This window comes from Mauremys mutica, chromosome 1 (genome assembly GCF_020497125.1).
Source record: "Mauremys mutica isolate MM-2020 ecotype Southern chromosome 1, ASM2049712v1, whole genome shotgun sequence".
NCBI lineage: Eukaryota > Metazoa > Chordata > Testudines > Geoemydidae > Mauremys > Mauremys mutica.
The window spans coordinates 302,686,540-302,699,238 of record NC_059072.1 but is presented as its reverse complement, the minus strand read 5'-3'; the positions used below and the strand labels follow the sequence as shown (position 1 = coordinate 302,699,238).

Here is a 12,699-nt window from a genome sequence, read left to right as displayed (position 1 = left end):
ACAATATCCTGTAAGATGTTGAACTGTTCATTTCAAAACGTAGATGAGTGATGTTACCTCCAGTGATAGAAAATAGTTATATAACATAGAACATCTACTTTTAATTTAATTGTCCTTACATTTTGTCTTTGTATGACTCTCACTTGTATCTAGAGTGCTCTGTCACCTTCCAAGAAATGTACTCATCAGAATCTCCAGTTCTTTCCATAGTTGCTTCCACTTTGGGTCTTTCAATAAGGTTCTTCTCATCTTCCAAAACTGTATTGCATTCCAGGATATTAATAATGTCATATTTAAATAAAAGCAGCTAAAATTGTGTTTCATTCAATATTCTTTGAACCTCACCTTTTCTTTCTAGCAAATACATTTACATGTATATTATCTGAGTTTTCCATGGGATTAACTCTTAAAGAAACACATTTCAAAGTGTGGCACTAGATATACATTAATTGACACTCTTGCCTATCATGAAAGGAAGAGCAAGTACACTTGATATATTTCAGCTATCCAGTATAAACAATTCAGGAGGTGGACATTGGGCTGACTCAGTGACTTATGAGTAACTGGTATGCACTATGGAAGGGAATACCTTGGTTTGATTCATTCCCTTGATTTCTTGACCTTCATGTCAGCAATGGGTTAGAGAGTTGTGAGGGGCTGACAAGGGTTGAGCCGCGTGTTACTCAGCATCAAAAAGGAAAGCCTTGCAGAAGGTCTAGATGAAGCTCAATTGAGCTCTACCAGACAGAGATGAGGTATATGGGCAAAGATGGGGCAAGTTATATGCACAGATTCAAGATATTAACAATGACATACGTTTAACCTAAACATCTGCATGCAGGTTCCAGATTCTATGACCTGACCCCATTTCTTCCACCATGGATGGTGTCCTATGTCTGTGCATGTGTACACATATGTGTTCTTACAGATTTGCAAGAGAAAAGTGTTTACCACACAGGTGCCAGTGGCTATGTGAGGTTAAAGATCTCCAGAAATAAAGACTGAAAAGTAGGATACCATTGTGGAAAGAAACTTTCACTATGAACAGGAAAAGGGCACTTCTCCTACAGGAAAAAATGGTCTTCAGAAAGATAGATGGAAATAATAAACCCTCCTAGGGGCAGCTTTAATTTCTGCTTAAGATAATTGTATGGGATTGAATTTTCCAGTATTCATTAGCAGAGTGATTGGAGCTGACACAGTGGCTCTGTGGGCATAGGATTGCTGGCAATAACAGATTCATATGAACACATAATCATTTGCCTTGGCATGTCCAGTCTTATGGAGATAAATAATTATAATTAACATTAACAAAAAAAGGTGACCAATGCTAACTCACTGGACTCAAGAAAAATAATTATGCTATGAACAGTCATACTTAATATTTCATTGTGTTTTAACAAATAAATGCTTAGGTTGAGGTGCAGTTCAGCCACCATGCATCATATTAATCAGTAGAAAATATGTTTTTTTTCCCTGTAGTAAAAAATATGTATTTTTTTTTAGTAGGTTTGTTTGTTTGTTTGCTTCTTTTTTACAAAAATCAGAGATTTCTGTGATTCTCCCTCCCCTGCTATTTTAGTTGATTTGAATTGGTCTCTTATTATTGTCTTGGACGGATCATTCCCATTCATAATATCATTAACAGTTTTGCTAATACATCACATACAAAGTGCAAATTCAATGGTATAAATCGAATACTGTGGTCATCCAAAGCCATCACTAGTGTAGCTCTCTTGACTTCAGCAGAATTACACCAGGGTTGAATTTGTCCCAGTATGTAGTTGATCCAGCCTGTTCCCTATGAAGAATCACCCAATAACAAAACTAGATTTTACCATTTTCTTTTCCCAACATTAGACTTTCAAATAAATGTTTTGATTCTCCTCTCACTTATGCTGGTGTCAACTAAGAATAACTATTCGAAACCAATGAACTTACTCTAGCATAAGACTTGTCTGAGAGGAGAATCAGACCCTGCTTGTTGACAGTTCACCTTTTTCTATAGGTCAGAATCCTCACCCTCCTTTGCTGTAGATGTCAGGGGTTTTTTTGTTTGTCTTTGTTTTTTTGGTTTTTTGCTTGAGTAAGTCATTCCTGACCCAACTTTTTTTCTTCTCTTATCTATTTACATGTTCTACAGAGAGAATATTTTTTTAAAAATCTTTATACTGCAAAGGAACACCTTTGTTCAGTAAGCAAACATTGACATGTTCCTCATTGTTAAATCCTTGTCTATCTACAGAATAGTAAAAGTATATAATTTTCATAAAGGGTAGGACAGTTCAAGAATGACCAAAGATGAATGATTCAATCTCTATTCAATTTAAGAGCACCATATTCAAATAAACCTTTAAGAAAACTAATTACAAATTAGGGGTTCTAGTCAGCCCTTATATAAGAAAGAATGCCTCCCAGTGATTTCAGGTGCTGGAATTTTTTCCTAAATGTTCTCACTACTAGTTACAATTTCAGCAATCCTCTGAAACGATTTCATCTGCTTAATCAAGTACTATCATTCTCCTTGTGCAAAAATAACTTGGCATCCACGAGCATTTAGATACTACGGTGAAGAGTGCCACGTACGTCCCTAACATCTAGATTGGTTAGACTGAAAAAGCTATATTGGTGGGATCTTTAATGTCAATACTTAAGTCTATTGAGATGAAGAGGGGTGAATTCCAGCCCCATCATTTCCATTCACAATTTAACAGATGTTAAGAATAGGGTGATGCAAGGGTCCTCATCTGTCAGGTGTAGTCTGAAGTCTGATCAAGTTTAAGTTTCTGAGTGGCACTATGCTAATACCAGGCTCTTGGACACTGTGGATTTTGTGCACTGTGGAGCAGATGGTGAAACATCTGGCAGCGAGGTGTTTGCTTTGGGAACCGGCTTTCAGGCCCGTCGTGAATTTGTTGCAGATACATATTGCACTAATCACTGCATGTTTTGGTGGATTCAGGTTTGTTTCTTAAGGATATACAGTGCAGCTTAATAATGCCTCATTACAAAGTACATTGTTGCATTTTAGACTCAAATTTACTTCTTTTACCCACAAAACTATTGATTTTCTCACTGTTCATTTCCCTAATTTATTTATGTCAGAAATTCTGTATCTTAAAACTGTGGTCACACTGTGCATCATGGCAAAGCCAGGCTTATAACTCAGGGCCTCCTGACTCCCAGCCATGTGCTCATTCCTCCAGACCATGCTGCAATGCAGAGTCACAGCATTCTGAGCAAACACAACTTAACTCATGGCAATGTTGTACAGCGACATCACATTTTCAGGGCTTGAGGCATTCAGACCCTACTCACATGAGCGTGAGGGTGTACAGGTTATATCCCCTATACCTCCAGGGGCAGGGCAAACTGCAGTACTGTTGTACACCAGCAGAGGGGAGTTTTTAAACTGCTGCTGAGGCTCCATCAGAAACTTGTCACTGGAGCCTACCTCGGAGATGTATTGAACTAGCACGGATGGCTTGGCTGTTTCTCATTCCTGGCCAGCTATGCCCACTCTGTGGGGCTGCCTGATGTCTTCAGGCCCCATGGCAGAGTTAAGAGTCTTGTTCACCTTGTTGTATTCCCCATCCCTCTCAGATTGGACCCACAACCTGGGACTGATGGTGAACTCCAAGAGACACCACCCAGTGAGTCTGACCCACAGTTTGCAGCCATTTTTTTAGAGTCCTGTTTTCCACAACTCAAGCTTTAGATGTAAACACTGACTTATTTGCATTGTGGATTTTGGAGCTTGAAGGGAAAATAGATGTGTGCTGAGGTAAAACTGAGACATTGCTAAAAAACTGGCAACTGACTTCATTAATATATTTGAAAGTCAAGGTGCAGTTATTGAAGCATAAGTTCAGAAAAATGGTACCCTGCACAGGAGGCTAGAGAATAGAGGGAAATGTTTAGAACAACTGGCATTGGGAGCAGGGACTCAAAAGTAAAAGTCTCAGAAGTAATTTTAAGAATTATTGATGTGAAGCTGCATCCTGCAGAGATAACAAAAAAGTTTGCTGTATCCCTAGGAGATATCAATAATTTCCCTTTAAGGGAAACAGGTGCTATGCTGTTCCTAAGACAACAGATCCTGATGATGTGTTATTAATTCTACTGAATGCAACTCCAATGACGGAGAGAGTTTAGTAGGCAGCCATAAGAACTAAAAGACACTTAACTGCAAAAGGACGCTGGATGGATGGTCCTGTGTAGGGTGACCAGGTGTCCGTGTTTTTACCGGAACGCCCAGTCGAAAAGGAACCCTGGCAGCTCCAGTCAGCACCACCAACTGGACCATTAAACGTCTGGTTGGCAGTGCTGCAGTGCTAAGGCCGGCTAGTCCCTACCTGTCCTGGGGCACCGCGCTGTGCCCTGGAAGTGGCCAGCTGTTCTGGCTCCTAGGCGGGGGGCCATGGGACTCTGTGCACTGCCCCCATCCCGAGCACTGTCTCTGCACTCCCATTGGCCAGTTCCCAACCAATGGGAGCTGGGGGCGGTGCCTGTGGGTGAGAGCAGCGTGCGTGGAGTCTCCTGCCCCCACCTATTAGCACCAGACCTGCTGGCCACTTCCAGCGCACGCACTATGCAGTGTCAGGACAGGCAGGCAGCCTGCCTTAGCCTCCCCTGCTGGGCTGCTGACCGGGAGCTGCACGAGGTAAGCCTGTGCCCCAACCCCCTGTCCCAGCCCTCACCCCCCCAAACCTGGGAGCCCCCTCCTGAACCCCAAAGCCGTCATCCCTGGCCCCAGCCCAGAGCCAACACCCCCAGCCCAGAGCCCTCATGCCCCCTTGCACCTCAACCCTCTGTCCTAGCCCTGACCCCCCCCCCCAAACCTGGAGCCCTCTCCCACACTCCAAACCCCTCATCCCCTCCCGCACCCCACGGCCCTGCCCCAGCCCAGTGAAAGTGAGTGAGGGTGGGGGAGAGTGAGCCACCAAGACGGGGAATGTAGTGAGCAGGGGTGGGGCCTCAGAGAAGGGGTGGGGTTAGGGTGTTCAGTTTTATGCGATTAGAAAGTTGGCAACTGTAGTCCTGTGGTTAAGACCTGGACTCAGAAAATCTGGGTGATATTCCAGCTCTGCCACAAAATATCTGTGTGACCTTCGACAAATCACTTATCTCTCTGTGACTCGGTGCCCCATCTGTAAAATGGGGATAATGGTGCTTCCTTTTGTCTGTTTTGCCATTTAGATTGTAAGCTGTTTGATGTAAGGACTGTCTCTGACTACATATATGTACAGTAGGAACCTTGGGCCTCTAGGAACTACTGCAATAAAAGTAATAAAAAGTTGTGTCTCCCTTGTGTAAGCATGACATATACTTGTACATGTAGGACAGGCAGTTTCATGCACAACAGCAAATTAAGCCACTGTAAATTGTGTATATAATTATGTGTTTGGGGTACATCGTTTATGCACATAATGTAGATACAACTTTCCAAAGTCAGTGCAGTTTGGGCCTTTAGGATGGGATTTTCAAAAACACCTATGTGACTTAGTCAGTGTTTGGAAATCACACCCTATGCAAATAATACTACACCCAGGCTTCTCCATCAATCTCACAAATTGCAGGCGTGATCACCACTTGGAAGAGAAATCTTCAAGGAAAGCCCCCAAAAATGCAGAAGTGACCTGGCTGATGTTGATTCATTGTGCCACAGTCTTCTTGCCATGATTCAATCTTCTCTTGCCATTTCTCAGGCCTTGTCTGTATTCACAGTTGCACAAGTTTAACAAAAGGTCTGATTTTAAGTTGATTTAGTTAAATGGGTGCAAAATGTTGTGTGGATAAACTGGTGCAATTGTGAATATTAACAAGGCCTAAATCTCTTAGGCATGACATTTTGGAACTTATTCCTGCTCTTACTTTATTTTTCTGACTTTCCCCTCTCAAAACTCTTGCTTTTTCCCCTCTTCATTCTACTCTAATGACTGGATGTTTCTCCCTTCCTTTTCTGGTAATTTAGATATTTTGTTTTTACTTGAGACTATCAATTTTTGACTTGTTTGTTTTATTATTGCTTGTTGGTTTCCTTGCTTTCCACTGTTAGATTTTATGAAAACAATACTATTATGCTCAAATTTGACCTATCTTTTTCTTTCTTTATATCTGTTGACAAAGACCATGTAAAGTTCTAATTTATTACCCTTAAATGAATGAGTCACTGCCCTTTTTTCTTCACATAAATCAATAACATTTCAATGTTATCAGCAACCCAAACTTACAAGAAACCCTAAATAATAAATTAATATACATGTGAGGAGGAAGATAGAATTTAGTAAAAAACCTGCCTCTTTCACTCTACCAAGGGGTTTTGACAAGCAACAGAAAAGAAAACAATATTTGAAATATAAAGGGCTAAATTGTAGGCACACTAGGGTAAGTCCCAATTTCTCGGGGATAGAGAACAAGGGAAATTTATATCCCTTTATGCTCTTGGAGCAAGGCAAAGGTACTTTATTATAGCTGAGGATCTATCCCACAAAAAGCATATAGCCTAATCAAAACAGCTTTCCCTGAGGGGAAAAAGTCTGGACACAATTTCCACTAGAGACTTTGTGCACCAGGGTACCATCAGAGAGGATCACAAGAGAGCAAGACAAGATAGTCACTCCCTCCACTAGGCAATAAGTCTGTACATGAGCTGGGAGCTGAGCTCAGGCAGGCCAAAACCTGGGCTTTCTAACAGGATTTTGTACACTGATATATATTGCATTTTTCCACAGCATTTACAAAAACAAGCCCTGACTCAGGAAGGTCTTTAAGCACATGTCTAACTTGAAGCATGTGAGAAGTCCCATTAACTTCAACAGAACTGTTCCCATGCTTAGAGTTAGGCCTGCATATGTATCTTGCTGAATCAGGGCCAGAGGATACTGCCAAACTTGCCTGATTGTTTTTTTTTATAAAACATAACAAATGTCCCGTTCCATGTATCAGGTATGTTCCTCTGCAACATTAGCAATCCTCAGCCCAGGAAAAGAGCCACATTCTGCTATAGTACAACACATCAGTGAAGGGGTTAATAGCCATACTTTTGTTTTTAAAAGAAAATTTAACTTTCAAAAATATTTACCTAATAAGGATTTGGAGAAAATGACCAGTTAACTGAAATCTGCAGTGTAAAGTCTGTGGTGTTTGATGCCTTTTGACTGCCAGAAATGCTATTATCTAGATTACATTTTATTATGTTTTCTGGGTATTTCATACTGATAAGGTTTGATGCAGGATCATTACATATGAGAATAGATTTAATCATGTTTTTTAGGAAGCTTTAAGGACACTGAGGGATTATTTATGTAATAAGATGCAAAGTTGCTATGGAAAATGCTATAGCAACCTAACATCTTCACGAAACCAAGCAGCCACTTATGACAGCAATCTAAATTTACATTTATTTTAGTGTCATTTTATTGACAACCTTAGTGTCTAATTTTGACAGCATGTTAAAATATGTTTTGAGATTGTGCTGGAGCAAAATTAACAGCACATTGCTGGAATGAAAAGAGTTTATATAATTTCCTGAGCCAATATTAAAATATTTCACTTTTTGCAAAATTGTATTCAAAAATAGTAGAAAGGAGATATTTATGGGTGTCCCAAATAAACTAAAATCATTTATGTCTTTTCATGAATTCTCTTTTAAGGTTTTTCTGTTAATTTATTAGTAAAGCTATACTTGGTGCACGTTAAAAGTAACAAGAGAACATTTTTACAAGAGTAAATGTCAAATTAAAATGTTTTTATTTGCTTTATATCTTCATGAAAATATTTTCTAAAAAGAAATGCTTTTGTTCTTAGAATTGATTTCAAACCCTATACCTTTTACTGCAACTTTCACAGCTCAGGATACAAGCCATAATTTTTCATTAGGTTTAATATAGCAGGACAACACATCTGAATACATAGAGTTAGTCTGGTCCTAGCTCACCTTCTGAAAACACAAAATAAACAGTAGATTTAGCTTTGTTGGAGGTGGAAAGAGACAGAATGAGCCGTGTCCTGCACTCATTGCAGTTAATAACAAAACTCCCATTTTCTTCAATGAGAGCAGAAGCAGGCTGTGTGTATTGATTTTTTTTCCATATCCCTCCATTAAGAATCTTGAAGGGCAACCGTAACGTTGTTGAAGTGGGATGTTGGCAGCAAAATCAATAAAAGATAATAGTGGAACATATGCCGTTTTCAGCTTCCTCCCAACCTGATATAGCCTTTATTAGCATCATTTTCCCAATTACACTCCACCCTCTGTGGAAAGTGATCGTTGTTAGACCAGTTTGTCCGATATAAAGCTTTTGTGCCTTGGCTCCTAACTGCATTTACACTTTACTAGAATAAAATCTATTTCAAACACTGAAAATATTGGGCTTTGGCCGTGAATTGCATATGACACAAATCATAGTCATCTTTGATATCTTCAGGAGTAGCTCCATTTGACTTTCAGTTTTCTAGTTATTTAGTGTTACTATTTTGTTAAAGATCCTTATAATTTTTTTTATTTAAACTAAGCTCTAGGACTTTGGTTTTCTTCTTTATTATTCTGCACTGCATGCTTTGTTGAGCTTGGGAATCCTTTCTAACTCAAGATCGGCAGCTGTCAGACATCCTTACAAATACTTCTCAAGGTGGACGTTTGGAAGCCAGCTGACTGAAGTTTAAATCTGCAATATATACAGCTCTCACCCATGAAACCCCTGGCAATCTGTAGCATAGCATGGAAAGTAAATGGAATTTTTTTCAGCCTCAATGCACAGATTTTAAACTCATAGCTACAGACCAGGAAAGGGCACTGTTGGATCATGAGACATGCAAGGCTGACTGAGATCTCTGAAGTGTTTAAAGGCTTATCTCTTCAAAGACTGCAGATTCCACCACCCCATACAATCATCTGGCTTGCAGTTTGAGAAATGCTAGAATTCCAAGAGATAAGAACCTAGCAAGCATGGCTAGCATTCAGAACTGGGTGACATTTGAAATTCCCAAAGCTACCAAGATTAGTGATGTTGTTGTTTGTTTTGATGAATGAACTTCAGATATTTTGGATTCTGAGGTGTTTCAAGATTCCCTGTTCTTTGGTGTTGGCTTGAAGACTCCAAAGGAAAATCCATGTCTACTAAAGTCTCATGTAAATTTTAAATCATATCTGGGAATTATACATTGAAGTATTTGGTTTTTAAAGCCAAATAGCAAAGGGGTAAAATGCTGCTTCAAGGTGAGTGACTGTTTTTTAAATTACAGTTGCATAGTGAAGAGGAGGAGGGGAAAGGCTGTGTTGGAAGTCAAATCACAACTTCAGGAACTGGACATACTGTTTTATTCTTCTTCCCCACTAGTTTATACATATGGGTCAAATAACTCTATTTCTATGGTATTTTTCTTATTCCTAAAGAGGTTAAGATTTTCCTCTGTTAAAAGAAAGATATTGTTGGAAGCTTTGACAACACACATTCTGGAGGTTCAGATTAGGGCTTTGAACTGCTGTAAAATTCTTCCTCTTTCATGGAAGAATAGCTGATTATTTTTAAATTTATTTATTTAGAGTTCCATAAATTAGGTGTATTGCAATTTTTAAGTCATATACGCAGTGATTTCTAACATGTTTTTGCAGTGGCTTATATACCCCTCTGTGATTATTTAATTACTTTTAGAGTTGCCAAGTGTCCATCTTAAACAATGGCGCGGGAAGATCTTCATGTTTGCAGGCCTCGGCCAGTTGCTACTTCAACTTGCAACTAAGCACCATATTCAACAAGCCTACTAGTGGCTCACAACTCGCTGCTCTCTCACAAATCTCAGAACTACAGGACTGAGTTCTTGGGAGGGACTATTCAGTATTTTGTATTGTCTTTTGGGGCTTCGGAGGATAATGGTAGGCTTTATGTACTGGGATTTCTTGGATCTCTGTATTGATATATGGAGTTCAGTACCATATTTTTTCCTCTTTTTGGATCTAGTGAATTTAGAAGGGCCCAATTTTCATACCTGAATGCGTATATTTCAGCATCAAAATCTGGATTTGCATGTTGTACTATTTTAAGTAAATTGGTTAATAAAACTAAACATGGGAGAGGTTAAATATCATGCAGGTGAGAAGTAGAAGGCACTTGACTGCGATTCCTGAACTTTCCGTAGCTTCGGTGTATTGAAGGAAGTACTTGTGAGAGCACGTGGAATGAGAAGACTACAATGAGTATGTGCAGAAAGGCTAAGAAGATCTGGGTTTCCAGCAGTAGCCAAGCAGGAAACCTTATAGAAGTCTTGTTCTGATGTTAACTCTTCTTGGCTTTTCACTCTTTGAAGGGCTAGCTAAGGTCTCCATTCCCTGCAAGGGTCTCCAGTCTCTCTGGAGCTCCACTCTCTACAAGTTTGTAGCCACATTTTATTTCTCAATAGTTTGCAAAATATGACTTTTCAGATACCCTTAAACTTCGAAGGGGAATGGTTGTCTTTGTTTGTAGGCCCTCAAAGAGCAGAAAACGGGAATGGAATTGAGTGCCGGAGTGTGTGGGGCAAGGGAGAGGGCTTTGCTTGCAGCTGCAGCTTTTTCCTGGGCAGCTTCCCTGGAATGACTTTTTCAATTTACCAACAAAAACTCTAGAACTACTTTGCTGTGCTGAACAATTCAAGCAACTGAAAGATGCATTTGAGCAACTGTTCAAAATATTTCAAAGGGACAAAGAATATTCTGGTTTTTTGTAGACCAATTTTCACTTGAACCCAAACTAGAATGGACCAATTTCAATTTCATTAATTGACTTAAATACCACTCCAGTCAAATTCAAGGTAATGAAGCAAGCTTGGTGAATTAATATAAATGCCTGCTATTTGAGACATAGCAGAATTTTGCAGGAAGGCTGTTTGTGCTCGCCTTTATGTGAACAGACCTTTTCTACTATGAATCAGAACAAGTTAAAACACACCAGTCATCCAATAGACTCAGACCAAACCTGCATTCTCTAATGTGTATGGCCAGATAAAGATGGATATTGTGACGTTGATTTTAGAGCAGCAATGACAGTCTTCCTGTATTTACTCCTTCCCCTGCAGCTCCCAAGCCACATGTTGTCCTTCAATGGATCTGAACTTGCCCCCAGCTCATGTTCAAGGAATAGGATCTGGTCCTTTTTATTTTGTAAAACAAAATGTACACAGGGGTATTTCTTTAACTCTGATTAAAATTAGGAGCAGTATTTAAGCTCCTGAGAAGTTTCCAATGGCAGCCCTTACTACTGCAGAATGTTTGAACATACCAGATTATATTATTGGTATGTCTTACCAATTATTGCCCCTCTACATTTATTTAAGATATAGCTGTATATTTTGAGATGGAGCAAGAGATGTCAAGGGCTGTACCGTGCTCACTAGTGTGGTCAGGAACGCTTGTTTTACATCTGTTTCAAGAGGCAGCACCTCCGATGACAAAGTACTACTAACACACAGGACAGCACACAGGACAGCAAAGAGTACAGATAGTCTAAATTACAAAGAAACAGTGATTCAAAGAGACTGTATGAATAAATTAAAGCATTCAGTTATCAGGGCATTAACACAAGGAGAGAAAAGCTTAGAGGCAACAATACAATCAATATGTTCTAGGTGTCAGGAAAGGACAGAGAGATGGTTAGAAGCAATGAGAAGGGCAGTTCTGAACTGATGAATCCTAAAAAATAAAAAGAGCTTATGGAGTTGTTTGAGGTTAGGGTGATGTGGTCACACGTCTTTATAAGGGTGATGAAGGAAGATGAAAACACTGCACACACCAAGATGGGACTCAGAGGCTAAAAGGAAGGAAATGCAATAGTCTAAACAAGAGTAGCTGGAATGAGGATTGAGCGGTGTTGCAGCCAGTGGAGGTGGTGACTTGCAGACACAGGAGATAAGGGAGGCGTAGGAAAGCAAAAATCAGTGTTGACACCAAGGTTATGGAAGGTAAAGCAAAAAAGGAGATTTGAGTCGAGAGACATATTTTGGAGAAGGAGTTGTTTGAGGATGCGCTCTTTGTCCAAATGAGGCACTTCCACCTTTGAGATAACTGGATGATGGAGGTTAAGACGAAGCCATAGTTTACCTGATCAAGACAGGCTGAGAGAATGAATGAGCAAAGAAAGGTTAATAAAGGTGGCAGACAGTTGAGTGTTATCAAGATAAGTGTGTAGGAAAAACAAAAAATAAACAACTGAGGAAAGGTGGGAATAAAAACAGAGAGGAATGAAAACTATCCTGCAAGTCCCAGTTAAGTACAGTAGTTGTGACTCACTTGGTCTACAGTAGATATGCTGGGTTAAAAAGAGAAGCAAAAAGGAAGGATGCCAAATTCCTTTTGGAACTAAAGAACTTCTGGGTAGTAATGACTATTGCCAAGTCTAGGGGAGAGACCCTGGTATTATCAATTCCTTCCAGCCTCCCATTATATGTGGAATTTAAAATCTGCAGCACATAAATTCAGTTCTTCCCTTGGTTTTCTCTCAGTTTGTCTCAGTATTGCCAACCCCAAATCTTCAAAAATCACATCTGAGCCCCCAAAATATAATGAAATTGGCTTAAAAATCATTATTACAAAAAATAGGTATTTTTATTTGTCTTCTGGCATTTGAGCCTTTAGTACTTGAGTCACATTTAGTACTTGGGTCACTGCAGCCTTGGGGTCTTGAAACATAAAGCTGAGATTCTCACATAATCACTTGCCTCCAG

The 12,699-nt window shown here is 39.7% G+C and overlaps 1 protein-coding gene across 9 annotated transcripts in view; it reads left to right on the top strand.

The window, feature by feature from the left end:
• The window catches only part of ENOX1 (ecto-NOX disulfide-thiol exchanger 1), a 495,678-nt gene that overhangs the window by 407,080 nt on the left and 75,899 nt on the right, over positions 1-12,699 (top strand). The gene's annotated exons all lie outside the window — the stretch shown is intronic.